Source organism: Eumetopias jubatus, unplaced genomic scaffold, assembly GCF_037043125.1.
Source record: "Eumetopias jubatus isolate StellerSeaLion01/CBP00866 unplaced genomic scaffold, mEumJub1_p1.0 scaffold_12, whole genome shotgun sequence".
Classification (NCBI taxonomy): domain Eukaryota; kingdom Metazoa; phylum Chordata; class Mammalia; order Carnivora; family Otariidae; genus Eumetopias; species Eumetopias jubatus.
In genome coordinates, this window is record NW_028274818.1 from 107,677,777 (window position 1) to 107,695,041 (window position 17,265).

Here is a 17,265-nt window from a genome sequence, read left to right on the forward strand (position 1 = left end):
CACAGTGGTATCTTTGAAGCGTCTGTGTCAGTTAGGAACTGCATTTGGCCAGGTGACCAGCTGAGCCCAGGACATGTTTCTTTTCTTTCACGTTACGGTGGCGGTAGGTTCAGGGCCAACAGGGTGGCTTTGCAGGTCATCAGGGCCCCACAGCCCTTCCACGTTCGGCCCCACTGGAACCCCACGTTCTAGTTCATGCCTGCAGTCTGGAAGGTCCCCTCTAGTGAAGGATGATTACAGGGCCCCTGCCATCACATCCGTGTTTAAGGCAGGAAGAGGGGGCCAGGCAGAGGTGTCCCTGCCAACCGTATCCTCCTTCCGTGGAACTTTCCTAGAAGTCCCAATGGGAACATGCCCTCCTCGCTCCCTGACCGGACCTTCATCGCCTGGCCATGCCTATCTGCAAGACAGACTGGAAAAGGTAGTTTTTGTGAGCTGGGTGCGTTACCTCGCCGTTCCTCACCATGCTGCTGTTAGGAAGGAGGAGAGAATGTGTCCTCACCGGCAGTGATGGCCGTCTCTAACACAGCACTCGGGTATTTAGAAGTTCAAACACTTCCAAGTAACTCAGGGATCAAGAAAGACTTTAATGTGAATCAGAACTTGTGGGATGCAGCTGATGTGGGATTTGGAAGGAGGGGCATAGCTTTTTTTTTTTTTTTAAGATTTTATTTTAGAGAGAGTGTGAGCATGAGGGAGGAGGGGCAGAGGTAGAGAGAGAATCTCAAGCAGACTCCGACACGGGGCTCAGTCTCATGACCCTGAGATCATGACTTGAGCCGAAACCAAGAGTCGGACGCTTAAGGAACTGAGCCACCCAGGCGCCCCAAGGAGGGCCATTGCTTTAAATGCTTTTACTAAATAAAGCCTGAACACTGGTGAGCTACCTGCCTACTGGATTAGGTAAACATATGTGTCTAATAAATTCAGTGAGAGAAGAAAATAAACAATGTAGAGCAGAAAGCAAACAAAACACGCAGGGGAGAGGATCAATGGAATGAAAAGTAGGTTCTCTGAGATGACTGGTGGTCAAACCGGAAGACTGATGAGGAAAACGAAGACGGCGCACAGCAGCTGTCTCAGATGTCAAAGGGGTAGAGCTCCAGCTACTGTAGGCTTTACTGAGAAGGATCCTAGGGATAGCTTCTGCCAGTGAATTTGAAGACTTAGACGAAATAGACAATCTTCTAGAAAAAGATAGCCTACCGAAGCTCTCTCAAGAAAGACAACGCTTGACAGTCTCCCCGAGAGAGAGAGTGAGTAGTTGGGACGCATGCCCAAACCCACCGCAGCCGTGCAAACACGGGACGCGAAGTCCGTACAGGCCAATTCTTCCTCATACTCAAGGACAGGATTGTTCCAGTACTGCACCTCCGACTGTTCCAGAGGACAGAAGAGAAGCAGCGTTTTACGGAGCCGGAACCAGGGAAGGGAAGGACGAGAGGGCAGGGAGGGTGTCCGCTGGGCGCTCCGACTTGGCAAGCCCCGGGCTTCGATTTCTCGCAGCACCACTGTTCTCGTTCCTGGAACCGGCCAAAGCTTTCAGGATCAAAGTAGCTTCAGAAACTCCCAGCTCTGGGTTCTTTTTGTTCAGATGTTGGCCTGACAGCTTCTTTCTCAGTTGTTTATGCCCCACGTGGCCAGTGGGGATGCTGCCCTTGTCCAAAGTCAGCTATATTTTGGAGAACAGACACCTCTCTTAATGCTAACAAATACAGTCACGTTTAATTTCACATAAATTTGTTCACGTGATAGAAACTTTTTTTCTCACCATGGAATTCTCTCTCGCATCAGTGCCTCTGCCATTCTGTTTCCCATCCGATTTCATGGTAATGACCTGGTGTGGACCCGTATCAGTGTTCTCTTGCCATATAATAAAGTACCCTAAGCGTAGCAGCCTTTCCTTAGCTCACAGATCAGCAGGCTGGCATGGCTGGAATCTCAGGGTATCACCAGGTCGAATCTGAGGTGTCATCCAGGCCAAGCTCTTGTCAGGAGGCTCATCCTTACTGTGGGCAGAGTTCAGTTCCTCATGGTTATAGGGCTGAGCTTCGCATTTCCCGGCCGGCTGTCGTCCTGCGGCTGCTCCCACGTGCTTTCCACCTGCCCTCCCTTCAGGTCAGCGGGGTTGCACCAGCCCTCCCTCGTTCTTCGAATCTTTGACTTCCTCTCAGCTTTTAAAGGTTCATGTGCTTGGGTTAGGCCCACCTGGAGAACCTCCCTTTAGATGAACCCAGAGTGAACTGATCCGTTACACCTGCAAAAGCCTCTTTTGCCATAAAGCAGAGCCTCGCTGGGGGCAGGATGGCTGCCACATGTACAGGTCCCTCCACACTCAGGGGAGGTGATGGTACAAGGGCAGGGGTCACGGGGGTCGTCTTGGGTCTGGCTGTAGCTATATCAGGGGAGGTGATGGTACAAGGGCAGGGGTCACGGGGGCCGTCTTGGGTCTGGCTGTAGCTATATCAGGGGAGGTGATGGTACAAGGGCAGGGGTCACGGGGGTCGTCTTGGGTCTGGCTGTAGCTATATCAGGGGAGGTGATGGTACAAGGGCAGGGGTCACGGGGGCCGTCTTGGGTCTGGCTGTAGCTATATCCGTAGCAACGACAAAATGCTTCAGCCGTGTCCAGGCCCCACAGCTTCGTGCCATTATGTATCCGTTCAAGTCCCAATGCTCGTCATGCACATAGTGTGAGTCAGGTGCGGAGCAGGTGCCCGAGTGAATCCACTAAGTGCAGGCCTCCCCACCTGCGGGCCTGTGGGACCAGAGGCTCCCGGCATGCAATGGCCGGCCAGGTGCAGGACGAGTCAGGGCGGGTTGGGTCAGAAAGAGGGCCGTGGATGGCAAGAAGGAGCGGCTGGTCCAGGCAGTGTTTGAAATCCAGCCCAGCAAACTGCAGCTGGAGTCCGTGGTTAAATTTCAAGGCCTGGGAACACTGCCTGCTGTCCTCTGGGCTCTGAGCCATCCTTTGTTTTCCTTGAAGATGGGACTCCTCTGTAGCCCAGCAAGTGGCTTCCTCAGCCTGCTGCCTGTCAGGAGCCTCTGTTGTGCCAGGCCCCTCCACCCTAGTCTGAGCTGCTTGTTCTGGAGAACCCGTAGGCCGTGCTGGGCGTGGATTCCTGGGGCATACACTGTCACACAAGCCACACCCACAGACGACGCTTCTGACACGGCCCTTCTCTGCTTCCAGCTTCTGCTGAGATGCGAGGGTGCTTGTAAGCTTCTCCAGCACCCCTGGTTGGATGAAGAGAACCGATGAGGAGCACCCTTAGTCTCTTGCAAGGGTCTTTGTGTGGCCCAGCGCTCTGACCTCCAGATCCTTCCGAGGCACCAAGAGAGGGTTGAGCCGGACACTGAGCCTTGTCTCTGTGCCATACTCCCCCACAGCAGGTTCTGCCTCTTGGCCTCTTGTCATGTGGAGAGGCTGAGCATTTGCAGTCATGCAGTTGGCTTCCCTTTTGATTCTCTGCTCTTCCATTTCTCTCCTCTTTGCCTCTCAAGGCATGTAGCGAGCGGAAGGCAGGTGGCTTCTGCTGAGCGGTCTGTTCAGGCCCTTCAGTTACAGGTCCTGCTTCTGCACGAGCAGGTCCCTTCCTGGATTTCCGGGAACCCACGTGTCCTTGTGAACCTCCGCTGCAGCTCTCTCAAAGTCTAGATTCCCAGGACGCGCTGCTCACAGCAGTTTCTGCTTCCTCGGAGACAGTTTAGGGAAGTGCTCCTGTCTCTCTTGGAGCCCCTACCAGCAGCGTCTTTCCTGCCCACGTTTCTATGAATAGCCTGCTGAAGGCTGTCGGGACTCTTTCTGCCATGCTCCCCGAATTCGTCCTACCCTGGAGTACCTGCCCCATTGTAGGTATTGGTTACAGCAGTGCTTTACTTCTCAGCACGCAAATCCACTGTCATCCCTGTAACAAATAACCACACATCTAGTGGCTTAAAACAACACCCTTTGAGTGTCTCACAGTGTCAGTGGGTGGGGAGTCTGGCATGGGGTCGCTGGACCCTCTGCTCACCTGGTGGCTGCAGGCCCTCAAGCCCACAGGGTATCGGCAGCATGCAGTTCCTTGGGGTTGTAGGACTGAGGTCTCTGTCTAGCCTCTGCCTTTCCTCCTGCTGCTGCTAGCTGTCAACTAGGGGCCCCTCCCAGCCCCGCGGTGGAGCACCCCCTTGTTCAAACCCTTCTCACCAGTCAAGTCTCTGATTTCTATGACCGGCTGGAGAAAACTCCCTGCTCTGATGGCACTCACGTGATTAGGTCGGGCCCCCTGGATTGTCTCTATATCTTAAGATCAACCCCGTCGGGGCCTTAATTACATCTGCAGAATCTCTTGGCCCTTGAACACAATGATGGGAGTAATCCAAGGAGGCGGAAATGGTGGGGGTCATCTTAGAATTCTGCCTCCCTCGGTGGCCTTCTGTAGTTTCTCTGCGCTTGGGCAATCCTGTGCAGCCCCTCCTCAAGCAGGTGCATGCGTGGGCTTTGGGTCAAAGTGTGTTGTTTTAGCAATGGGATCACATACTTGGTTTTCCTGCCAGACTCCCTCCACATCTTTTATTTCTTTTTAAGCTTTTATTTATTTGTCAGAGAGAAACTCCCTCCACTACTATTACAGTTCTCATTCATTCACTTTAGGAATTATGGAATACTCCATGGTGTGGATGGAGCGCTATGTACGTTTTGGGATCATTAAGAACAATTTTGCGGGGTGCCTGGGTAACTCAGTTGTTAAGCATCTGCCTTCGGCTCAGGTCATGACCCCAGGGTCCTGGGATCGAGCCCCGCATCGGGCTCCCTGCTCAGCGGGGAGCCTGCTTCTCCCTCTCCCACTCCCCCTGCTTGTGTTCCCTCTCTCGCTGTGTCTCTCTCTGTCAAATAAATAAAATCTTAAAAAAAAAGAACAATTTTGCAATACAGGAATATGTATTACTTACCACTAAAATAAAAAGGACTATTAAACGGACACAATGCGGATGGGAATTAAAATTGCTTAAGACTCTGTATGTCTAGAAAGATCCTTATCCTGCTTAATGCTTGATTAATAGTTTATCTGGGTGTAGTAGAGTTTTAGAATGAAAACAACGTTCTTCCTAGAATTTTGAAGTTGGCCCATTTCTCGCAGCTTCCAGCGCCCCTCGGAGAAGCTGCTAGACACTGTGTTTCCTCACCCCTCGTGCTCGGTGGCTTTCTTCTGCTTCTGGAAGCACATAATTTCTTTATGCTGCTCCCTCCCCAGCCTTGCCCTGAAGAGTCACCTGTGCCTTGGGAGGGTGTGTTTGCACCCTGGGGGTAGAGTCTACTTTGTATTTAAAAAATTTTGGTTGTAACTATTATCATATTTATATATATCCGTTTGCATATCTTGACCCTTCATGCATTTTTAACCTCTCTTGTATGCTGGACTTTTGATGGGCCATTTTAATCTAAAAACTCATGATCTTCAGTTCTGGAAAGGTATATTACTGCCTTGATGATTTCTTCTGGCTCTTGTGTTATTCAGGTTCTGGATCTGTTTTTCTGATTTTTTTTTTTTTTTTTTTTTTGTCTCCTAGTTTCTCACCTTTGTCTTCTTGCTCTACTTTCAAAGCAACAGCCTCCACTGTCTCTTCCAACCTGTGGTGAGCGGTGAACATGGGGAGCTCATTCCAGAGCAGTGGTGCGTGTTGGCCGGGAGATGCAGAGTGGTGGGCGGGGGGGTGGGGGTGGCCCTTCTCTGGGGGCAGGAGTCCCAGTGAGAGATGGGACTGCTCCGCTCTGATAGGAAGAACTGCTTCTGAGGCTGGACCCAGGGGACGCCCACCTGCTGGGGTTAGAGTGGAAAGCGGCCCCTGGGTCTATCGCGTCTGTGTGTGCTAGCTGTCACGTGTCACCCCGTCCTCCCTGAGAGAGGGCTTAGCGCCATCTTGTCATCTTGGGGGAACCAGATAGGGCCTTGGGTTCAGCTAAATAAAATTCTTGCTTCTGCCACACCGCTGTTTCTGTGTCACAGTTCTGGAATGCTCTGTTTCCGTCTGTGACTGACTGACAAATGGCTTGAGCATTTTTTCTACTCGGTTACCCATTATCTTAATTGGGTTATTAGTTCCTTCTAAAGAGGGGATGTTATTTCCCGACTGAGACTCGAATTAATGTGAGAGGGTCCAGGTTTTACCATGGAAATAATTCTTGTTAGTGCTTTAAAATGCAATTTCTCAGGGAGGGAGGTGGGGGGATGGGGTAAGTGGGTGACAGGCTTTAAGGAGGGCATGTGATGTAATGAGCCCTGGCTGTTGTATGCAACACCATATGAATGTATGAATTGTATGAATGTATGAATTACTGAACTCTCCCTCTGAAGCTAATGCTGCACTGTATGTTAATTGAATTTAAATAAAATTAAATTAAAAAAATGCAATTTCTTTCCACTTAAAAAATGACATTTCTATTGTTGAAAATTTGGAAAATAGGGAAAGTATAAAGAAGAGAATAAAAATCACCTAAAATGTACCCTCCTATCATTCCAGTCTCTTCTTAGTGTTGCATTTACTTTCTTACACAATTTAAATAGACATAGTTATGTCCTCCATTTTTTTGAACTTTTATTTATTTGCTCATATTATGAACATAATTTTTAGTGCCAGTGAATGAGCGTACCTGCCATATTCCTATTGGATTTTAAGAGTAGTTTCCATTTTTTCTTTGTAAATAATGCTCTTTATAATGTCATAAACATCCTTGTACATAAATGTTTGATTCCTTTCTGATTATTTCTGTAGGACAGCAACCTAAAAGTGGAGTTCCTTTGTGGAAGGATGGAGATGTCTCTAGATGCAGAGATGTCTCTATCTAATGGTGGTATGTAGCTTGGGAGCTATTTTTAGAACTGGGGGTGAATCAGTGCCACTTTCTGTTCCCACCAGCAGTTTCTGAGAACGTCCATGTCTGTACCCTCACCATCGCGTGATTCTGTGATGTAAAATTGTCCGCTAGTTTGACAGGGGAACACAGTTTCTCACTGCTGCAGTTTGTGTTCCTGGAGGATTTGTGAGGTTGAATGGTTTATAACAATGTTTACGAAGTGTTTATATTTCTCATTCAGTACCCATGTGCTTGATTTTGAGATACTTTAAGCACCAGAAAGCAGACACAGGGTAATAAATGAACGATTTGTGTACCTATGACCCAGCTGAAGGACTAGGCTGCAGCAGACAGAGTCCCAGGGGGGACATTGTTCCCTTGGAAGTTTTCCTGGACCTCGTAGAGGGAACTCAGGACATGTGCATTTCCCCGGGAATCAAGTCCCTGGGTTGCCTGCAGGAAGGAACGTTTGGCAGCTCCTTGGGGAGAGAGAAGGAGGCGTGCAGTAGAGACAGGGCCGGTGCAAGTGGAAGTTGCAGGGCTGGCAGTGGGCGGTGGGCGCGGGTGCCACGTGCCCGCTGCGGACAGCCTGCGTGTGCCCAGGAAGGGCGAACAAGATTCAACCCCTCCCGGCAGCATCCCGTTTTCAGAACTGCTGGTGTAGACTAGGCTGGTGTAGACCGTTACCCAGAGCGGACTCTGCGCCGTGTGCCTCGCTCCTGGTGTCCCCAGTGTCTCCTGCAGGCCTCTCCGTCAGCCAGGCTGCATCCTCTGTGCCCCGGAGAGGCAAGGCAGTGTGGCTGTGAGGCGGGGGTGGGGTGTGTGTAGCTGCGTGTGTGGGAGAGGGCGAACGCTGGACTCCGTGGAAACCCTACAAAGCGAGCATGGCCCACCTGAGCTGTGCCCAGAGTGCAGGCGTGGCCCCACTTGCTCATTGTCAGCTCCATCCACACCGGGTGACCGTGACTCCGCCCTTGCCTTTCCCGCGCACACGTGCCACTGTCTTGATTTCCTCATGCCCGCCTTCTCGCTTTTAAGTGATACCAGCCTTGTGTTTTGTCCTCCACGGTATTTCATTTCACCTGTTTTGAGTGTGTGGGTCTTTGGGAAGAGGATTTGCTGAGACCCTTCCTCAGTTGTTACCAGAGTCCTGAGCTCCATGCTGTGTCTGCTGAGAGGATTGTGGGGTTTGGGCTCTTAATGTATGGATTTGGTGTATTACAGTTACTGATTTTTGTATGTTAAATCTACCTTGTGTGCCTGGGATAAGTCCCACTTGGTGGTGATGTGTCATCCTTTTTATCTGTTGCTGGATTTGGTTTGCCAGTGTCTTATTAAAGACTTCTTCGTCTCCATTCATAAGGGAGACGAGTCGGTGGTTTTCCTGTGATGTCTTTCTTTCTTTTATTGGACTTCACGAACCTGTGCACTGGATTCTTCAGTCGGCCCTGGAAGATTCTCAGCTGTTTTCTTTTCAAATATCACCTTCGCCCCATTCTTATTCCTCTCTTGTTGGAGCTGTCTTTAAACACATGTCAGACCTTCTCTCTCTGTCTTCCATATCTCGTAACCCCTCTTGTAGATTTTCTCTTTCTTTTGGTCTCTTTGCACTACTTCCTGGATAATTTCTTTTTACTGGTCTTTTAGTTCATCCATTCTCTTTTCTGTTGGGTCTGATATGTTGCACTGAAGTTGTAGTTTCTGTTACTGTATTTTTCATTTCTAGAGGTTCTAATCGGTTATTTTTCAAACTGGCGTTGCTGTTTATAACTGATTGTTCTCTACAGATAATTTCAAAGTGTGTTTTATTTCTTTGAACAGGTTGAGTGTAGGAGCACCTGAGTGGCTCAGTAGGTTAAGTGTGTGCCTTTGGCTCAGGTCATGATCCCAAAGTCCTGGGGTCAAACCCTGCATGGAGTCCCATATTGGGTTCCTTGCTCAGCAAGGAGTCTGCTTCTCCCTCACCCTCTCCTTCTGCTCCTACCCCTGCTCATGCTGTCTCTCTCACTTGCTCACTCTCTCAAATAAAAAAAATCTTAAAAAAATAAAAAAATAAACAGGGTACATATAGTTTTATATCTGTGTATGGTAATGTCAACATCTGAGCTCCTTTTCTTGGAAGGAAACCTTTCACTGAAATATAGCATACAAACAGAAAAGTGCACAGATTATAAGTGTGCAGCTCAGTGAATTTTAAAAAAGTGAGTGTACCGTGCAGCAAGTATGCAGAGCAAGAGATAGGACATTACCAGGACTCTAATGGGTTCCTGCATTGTCCCTCCCAACAGTTAGTCACTGACCCAACTGTCTTCCAACACCAAATATCACTTTTGCCTATTCTTGTGTTTCGTATAATAGAATCATATCATATATACCTTTTTGTGTCTGGCCTTGTTTTTGTTTTTTGTTTAATATCATATTTTAAAGACTTATTTTGTTGCTTTGGGAAGAGTTCATTCATTATTACTGCTGTACAATATTGCATTATATGAATACACCTCAATTTATGTAGCCATTCTCTTGTTGACAGACACTTGGGTTGTTTCCAGTTTGGTTTCAATAGGAATAATGCTGCTGGGGGCGCCTGGGTGGCTCAGTCGGTTGGGTGTCTGCCTTTGGCTCAGGTCATGATCCTGGAGTCCCGGGATTGAGCCCCATGTCGGGCTCCCTGCTCAGTGGGGAGTCTGCTTCTCCCTGTGACCCTCCCCACTCTCATGCTCTCTCTCTCTCTCTCAAAAAAGTAAATAAAAATTAAAAAAAAGTATATACCTAGGAGTGGAGTCAGTGGGCCAGTGGGTGTGTGTATGTCCAGCTGTAGGAGATGCTGCTAAACCTTTTTTTCCTAAGTGTGTGCGCCTGTTTTTACTCCCACCAGCAGTGGGTAAGAGTTCTGGCTGTTCCATTTTCTCTCTCACACTTGGTGCTGCCTGTCTTTTCCATTTTAGCTATTCTCACGGTTGTACGGCACTATTGCTTTGTGGTTTTAATTTGTAAATCTGATGATTAATGAGGTTAACCACATTTTCCTATGTTAAAAGACCATTTGGGATATTCTTTCTTTGCAGTATCTGTTCAAAGCCCTTGTCTACTTTTCTGTTGGGTCCTCTGCCTTTTTCATATTGATTTTGGAGACGAGTCCTTTCTGTGATGTATGTACTGCAAATATCTCCTCTTATTCTATAGTTTGCCTCTAATTCTTCTGAAGAGAAGTTCTTCTTTTTTTTTTTTAAAGATTTTATTTATTTGAGAGAGAGAGAATGAGAGAGCTAGGGAGCACGAGAGGGAAGAGGGTCAGAGGGAGAAGCAGACTCCCCGCCGAGCAGGGAGCCCGATGTGGGACTCGATCCCGGGACTCCAGGATCATGACCTGAGCCGAAGGCAGTCACTTAACCAACTGAGCCACCCAGGCGCCCCTGAAGAGAAGTTCTTAATACAATTACTGTGCCAGTCAGGAAAGCAGAAACCACACCAGATGGCGAGGGGAACTCAGGTTCACAAACAGTCCTGTAATGTCCCGGTATGAGACCTCCAGGTGCCAATCAATAATGGGTTAGGAGTTGTTTCTCAAAAGGAAAGAAGCAGGTGTGCTCCAAACTCCTGAGGTTGGCCCCAGAGGGGCCACACTGCAGACCTATTTGCCACAGATTCTTCCAGTGCTGTTGGATCCCCAGGGTTGGAGTGGCTTGCCTGTAGCCCAGATTTGCTGCCCATCTTCCTCTTGCTCTGGTCTCTGCTAAAACTTGGCGCCTGTGGGTTCAGTGGTGCACCGAGGTGTGCTAACAAGGGTAGAAGTGGGTGTTCAGGGAAGGAGGCTTCCTCTTGTGGCTCCCATGTGAGGTTATTGTAGGTTCCGGAAGCAAGGGAAGGCTGGTCTTTTCAGATGCAGGAGGACAGGCTGCTTCTCTTGGCAAGTAAGGCTCAGATTGGATCAGCGGTTCAAGCTTCTCAGTGTCATTGGAGCCCTCCCTCATTTCCCTGTTCCAAGGTTTAGGGGCCCTCTTTTTCCCAATCAGTGCCTTAACTTTCACATAGGAAACTTGGTGAGGCTATGGATTCGGTTTTCACTGTTGTTCTGCAAACACAGTTTGCAGTTAAATTTTCTATCTGAATTTTTAGTTTGGTGGACAAAAGAAACATTCTTTTAGGGTCCCTCTAGAAACTTTCTTGTTTCTCTGACCAATGTAAGCGTCATATTTGAAGGGCTGTACTTGTCAGTCTCTGTAACCTCCCCAGGGCACTGAGAAGCATCCGTGGGCAGTCTTCCCTTTGTGAGCAGCGCCTTCCCCCCATGTAAGAAATCTTTGTGTGCCCAATGCCATGAGGATCTTTGCCTGTGCTCTGAATGCTTTCTTGTTTTACCTCCATGGCCAGATCTGTAATCCATCTGGAGTTAATTTTTGTGGATGGTGTGAGGTAGGGGTCATGATTCCTGTTTTTTCCATATGGAGATTCAGTTGACCCAGTATCATTCGTTGAGAAGACCATCCTTTCTATGGATGTGAGATTCTGTTCCAGGACTCTCATTTCTGTTTCATTGTCTGTTGGTCCACATACCAGTGCCACATTCTCTGTTACTGTAGCTTAGAAGAGGCTCTTATTTGGTAGCGCGAGTCTTCCAGCACTGTCATTGATCTCCAAGGTTACCTCACCCTTTGCATTGCCATATATGTCCTACCAGTTTGTGTACACACACATACTTGATTGTGCATGCACTCACACACACGCAGAGACTTGTCCATGCACACGTGTACACACGCACACACATGCTGAGACCCTGTCTGCGATTGTATTGCATTGAGCTTATGCACCAGTTTGGAGAGAACTAACATCCATACACTCCATCAACTTGGTATACACCTTTCTATTCATTAGGCCTTTAATTTCTGTCAACGATGTCACGCAGTTTTCAGTGTTGTGGTCTGCACATCGTTTGGTAGACTTTGTAGTAGTTTTGTGTTTCTTGACATGATTATAAATGGTGTCATTACTTGTGCATAACCTTTTCGCATTGATTCTCCTGTATGAAAACATGATTGAATATGCACTCACCATGTCTACTCACCTTGCTAATTCTAGCAATTTGTAGATCCTTTTGCAATTTCTACAAACACAATCACAGTGTCTGCAAAAGAATTATAATTTTCTTTCTTTTTTTTCAATTCTTAGACCTTTCATTTGTTTTTCCTGCCTTAATTGTACTGGGTAGGACCTCCAGTGCAATGTTGAATAGAAGTGGTCATAGCACAGGCATCCTTGTCTTGTTCCTGATCGGAGAGGGGAGCTCAGTATACATTTTGTTGAGAATTTTCTTTGCCGGTAGTCAGACTGGTCCTAATAAGCTAGGCTAACATATTCCCATCCACCTGCAGTATTAAACCTTTATAGGGTTTAATGTGAGAATGAAGTGGAATTAAATGCAAAATGCCCAGAATAAGGCTGGCTATGCAGTAGATAGGTGCTCACCAAACTGTCTGTAAGTTAGTCGTTCTTTTTTGTGTATTTCAAATACAAAAAATTAACTTCAAGGACTGCTTGGTAGCAAGAACTCCATCCCATGTCTTTGCTAAGGTAGAAAAGGGCGTTCTAGTTCAAGAGGACTTGCTTGAGCCTCCCTCTGCATTTTGCAGCAGCTGCTGTGCTTCAGCGGACCTTCACTAGGTCCCCAGCTGGTATTAGGGATCACTTAAAAAGTGTAATTCCCTCGATTTTAGTAAAATTCCCTTAGGACCATTTTGTTGCCCCATCAACCGCCAGTGGTAAGCACATCCGTGAGACCTGGGCCATGGGGGTAGGCAACACAAAAGTTTCCAAGTTGTACATATTGTTTCAAACACTCACAGTCCCAGAGGGAAGAGCAAACAGGATTCCGAGGTAAAACCTGCAGGTTAAATTTATTGTGCTGAACTTAGTGACGTTCAGGAAAGAGCTGTGTTTTTCTTTCCAGTGCTGTTCTGGAGCCAGCATTGAGCCATGACCGGAGCTCTGGTGACAGCTACCTACTGTTTTCAAAATCAATTTTGCCACCCCTGGTATGGGCAGAGTCCTCTCCTCTCTGCCAGCAGAGGGGACATCTCACCAGCCTGTTGTGGCGGGAAGAGGGGTTTGCACGTCAAAGAGCCGTGTGGCCCAGGGTGTCACCCCCCACCTCTTCCTTCCCTGCCTGGTTGGCTGCCTCACCCCACCACGTCTGAGCAGGGGATGAGGACCCAGGGAGCCCTGCCCCGCAGAGCCGCACGCTGGGGGGTTTCACCCCGGGCAGGAGAGGGGCTAGCTAGAGTCAGTGGCTGGGGAGAGCAAGGCTCAGAGCTCCTTTCTGTGAATGTGTCCATTCTCTCTCTCACTCTCTCACTCTCTCGATCACGGTCACACCTGCAGAGTAGGAGCCTCTGCCCAATTTCCGAGTCAGAGGCAAACAGTTCAGGCCAGGCTGGGTGGACCCTGCGCACCCATCAGCGCCTGTGACTGAGTTGTGCCTCTCCTCGAGTTCAGTTATCCTCTTAAAATGTGGAAAGAAGGGGCGCCTGTGTGGCTTAGTCGTTAAGCGTCTGCCTTCGGCTCAGGTCATGATCCCAGGGTCCTGAGATCGAGCCCTACATCTGGCTCCCTGCTCGGCGGGAAGCCTGCTTCTCCCTCTCCCACTCCCCCATTTGTGTTCCTGCTCTTGCTAACTCTCTCTCGCTCTGTCAAATAAATAAATAAATAATCTTTAAAAAAATGTGGAAAGAAATATTTTGCTTCTGGGTCTGGTGCCTGTGTGTTTTAGCAAGTGTTAGGTGGCATGGTGGGTCCTGTGTGTGTGTCCTTGGTTGTGGACATGACAAGGTGGGTCCTGCGTGTGTCCTTGGTGGGAACATGGCAAGGTGGGTGCCGTGTGTGTCTGTGGGTGGGAACACAACAAGGTGGGTCCCGTGTGTCCTTGGTTGTGAACTGGACAAGTTGGGTGCTGTGTGTGTCTATGGGTGGGAACATGACAAGGTGGGTCCCGTGTGTGCCCTGTGGAAGCAGAGAGTCCTCTCCAGGTTCTGATTACCCAGACCCCTGCTTTCACTCTTCTGCTGGGTGTGTTTCTGCTTTTCCACCAGAGCTGATATGTCAGGGTGGAGTGGGGAACCCCATATCTGCCACCTTTCTAGGAGTTGACAAACACTTATCTAGAGAAAATAATTGGAAATCCAAAACTCAAGTTAAATTGGTAGGTGCTCAAGTAAGTTTACCAAGTGCTCGGTGCATTTCTGTAGATAGGGCTTTGGGTACAAAGGAGGGAGAGTGGCCCAGCAGGAGTTCCTATGCCTGTCTGCTGTGTTCCAGAACCTTCTGGGTGCTTTTACAAAGTACAGATTGCTGGGTGTCCCTCAGACCTACAGAATCAGGCCAGAGCCTCTGGCCCCACTGAGCTCAGTCGCAACATGACAGGAAAATGTGTGGGATCAGCACATCCGGCCCATGGTTGGGGGGGGCAGTTGTGATGGGAGAGTGGGCTTATTCCGGCCTCCCGGCCTTGGAGTGCATCTCCACCCACTTCACCCACGAGCAAGGCCTGACGCTCTTTGTAGGATGAATAGCTTTCCACCTAGAGTCCCTGTGCTGTGGAAGGTGTGGACCCTGTGGCCCTTTTATTTCCTTAGACCTCCTTTGCTGAAGAACAGTGATTCCCAGTCCAGTCTCCCCCTTGTGAATGAAATCCCCATTCGGTGGGGAGAGGGGGCAGGCAGAGACTCCACCTTTAGGCTCCTGACTCCGCCACCACCTCCCCCTGCCGCATGCCCCCAGCCCTTGCTCTCTGCTCCTTAGCCACATCAAGTGCCCTGAAAACGCCCGTGTTGTGCAGGCCACCGGCACGTGCCATGCCTTTGAAGGTTTCTGGGCTACGTCTGGCCAGGATTCTGTCCGGCTGTGTGCCACCTGGCATCCTCCACCCAGAACGGAGAACGGTGTTTCTGAGTTTGGCAGATCTGTCCTGGTTTTGCGGGGTGCTCAGATGCATGGATCCGATGACGGCAAAGCTGAAGGAAAATCAGATGTCAGCAGGGAAGGTGGCTGTCCTTATAAGCCCTCTGGAAGCCATAGATCCTTCTCTGAGCCGCTCCCTGGGCATGGGCCTGGGGTGCATCTGCGGCAGCCGCTTCAGGTGGGTCACATGCCTGGGGGAGGCCTACAAGATGTTTAGGATTTTTACTTTAAGAAAGTTTAACGAAGTAAAAGTATAAAGAATAATGTAACTGACACCCATACTTTCCTCCCAGGATGGACCTAACATTTTTTTATCATATTGATTTAGAGTTTTTTAAAAAAAATAGCTTTTCATACACATATAGGTAACCCGTGAGCAACGTGCCTGGATTGTTTTCTGTGCTTTTGAAGCATGGAAACAGAGGTCTCCTTCCTTACGTGTTATGCTCCAGCCTGCTTTCTCCACCCACCTCTGGGTGCACACTTGACCCGGCTTTTCCCCCTGCAGCGTCTTCATCCTAGGACCACAGTTCGCCCAGAGGGTCCTGTGGCCCATCCAGTGTCCTTGCGTGGGTGTCCACATGTGCCGTGGGCAGGGTGTGCGCGGGGTCACGTCAGGCTCATGTCCGCGGGGCGCTGTGGGCATGCTTGTGCGCAGCCGAGCCGTGCTGGCCGTGGCGCGTCCATTTGACGGCCTCTGTGCCACTGGCCCTTCAGTGCTCACGTGGCCGCCCCAGGACCCAGGAAGGAGACCTGGGAGCCAGACCAAGCTGCAGTGTTTAAAACTCCCCTGGAGGGTCTGAGCGCAGGCAGGGTGAGGACCATTGCTTTCCACAGCAGGGTCGGAGAAGCCGGCTCTGGACACCAGGAGGGCCGTCCGCCGGGGGATGGGGGTAGGAGTCCACCTGCAGAGGGGCCCTGTCGGCGGGGAGCTCCCTGTGTGGCTGCAGTCCAGGGGACACTGGTGTTGGTCTCAGGACTCATCTGGGGGGCGGCCCTGGGCTCCCCTGGGAATCTAAGAGGAGAGGACCACCTTCTCAGGCTCTGGACTTCTGGAAGGTCGTTCTGAGGTTCATCCTGTCCTAGATGGAGGGAAAGCTTTGGGGCTAGAACTTCATTTTGGACCGGTTTTTTAATGTTTCTTCTTTCAGGGATGGCCCCATGGTCATGCAGGGCTCCTCCAAGTCCTGGGGTCTGTCATCCTTAAGAGTAGCAGGTGGGACAGGACATTGGCGGGGCGGTGGAGGCTGGCTTCCATCTGCCCCACCAGCCCCTGCCTGCTCCCCTGCCTTCCCCCACGCCTCCTGGCCCCCCCCCCCCGCCCACACTTCCTTCTGCCCCCCCCCCCACCGCAGTCCCGGGCAGCCCCTGCCTGTCCCCGACTTCCTCCTTCCACCTGCTCCCTCCTGCCTGCTCCCCTCCTTCCTCCCTGTGCCTGCAGCCTCCTCCTGCCTGCTCTGCCCATCCCCGCCTGCCCCCTGGCCCCAGCTGCTCCCTCCCCCCATGCCCCTGTTCCCCCGCCCTACCTCCCTCCTGCGCTAGACTGCCAGTAGCCGGCCGGCTCTGCAGCAGGCGGGGAGCAGCAGGCGCTGGGCAGACAGCCTCGCTCTGCAGCTCCTCCGCCCGCCTGGCCTCCTGCAGACCTGACCTCCTGCGGGTTGCAGGCAAGCTGGCTTCCTCCTGGAAGGGCCAGGCTCCGGTAAGGCAGCACCCTTGCTCCGGCTAGCCTGCCTCCCTTCCTCCAGCTTTGTCCGGCCCGGGTGGAATGGTTGTAGGAAGGGAGGCTGCAGGTGGGGGTGGATGGAGGCTGTGCAGAGGGGGGTCGGCAGAGGGCTCAGAAAGCAAGCGCAGGGTCCGCCCTGACGGTGACGGGAGACTGGCCTCCTGGCTCCATCTGGCTTCTTGGCTTTCTGGCAGCATCTGTTTAAAAGACCACTTCCTGGATGTATCAGACTCTTTCGTGGGGGGGGGGCACATGTGCACATGTGTCCTTGCGTGTATACATGGGCATGTGTGTGCGTTCTGACCTGGCCGTGGCGGGGGCGGCCACGGGAAGGAGCAGCCGTGCTGTCCTAGACACACCACCCGGCCCGGGACCCCTTCCTCCTTGTAAATGGGGGGGGCAGGGGGACTGTGCATAGTTCTCATCTGATCTCAGCAAGCGCTCATGTACGTGCACACATGCGCTGTCCCCCCCCCGCCCCACACCCACAGGCATGCACGCACGCGCACACACACGCTGGTGGGCCGGCAGGGCTCGGAGGACAGTGCAGTGACACACAGGACCCCCTGGCACGGTGACCTGGCAGAAGTCGATGCTGCAGTGGTTTTGGTGTCTGGAGCGGAGGGGCTGTGCTGTGGCTGGTCGGGTGGGTGGGTCATGGGCTCCTGTAAGGAGCCTTGGGACAACGGCCCGGCTGGGCTGCCTGCTTTTCAGGGGGAGCCCAGAGGGGCCCTGGCCTTGCCAGGATGGGGTCA

The 17,265-nt window shown here is 50.8% G+C and overlaps 1 protein-coding gene across 1 annotated transcript in view; it reads left to right on the top strand.

Moving 5' to 3' along the window:
* RADIL (Rap associating with DIL domain) overlaps positions 1-17,265 on the top strand; it is a 135,473-nt gene that overhangs the window by 94,404 nt on the left and 23,804 nt on the right. The gene's annotated exons all lie outside the window — the stretch shown is intronic.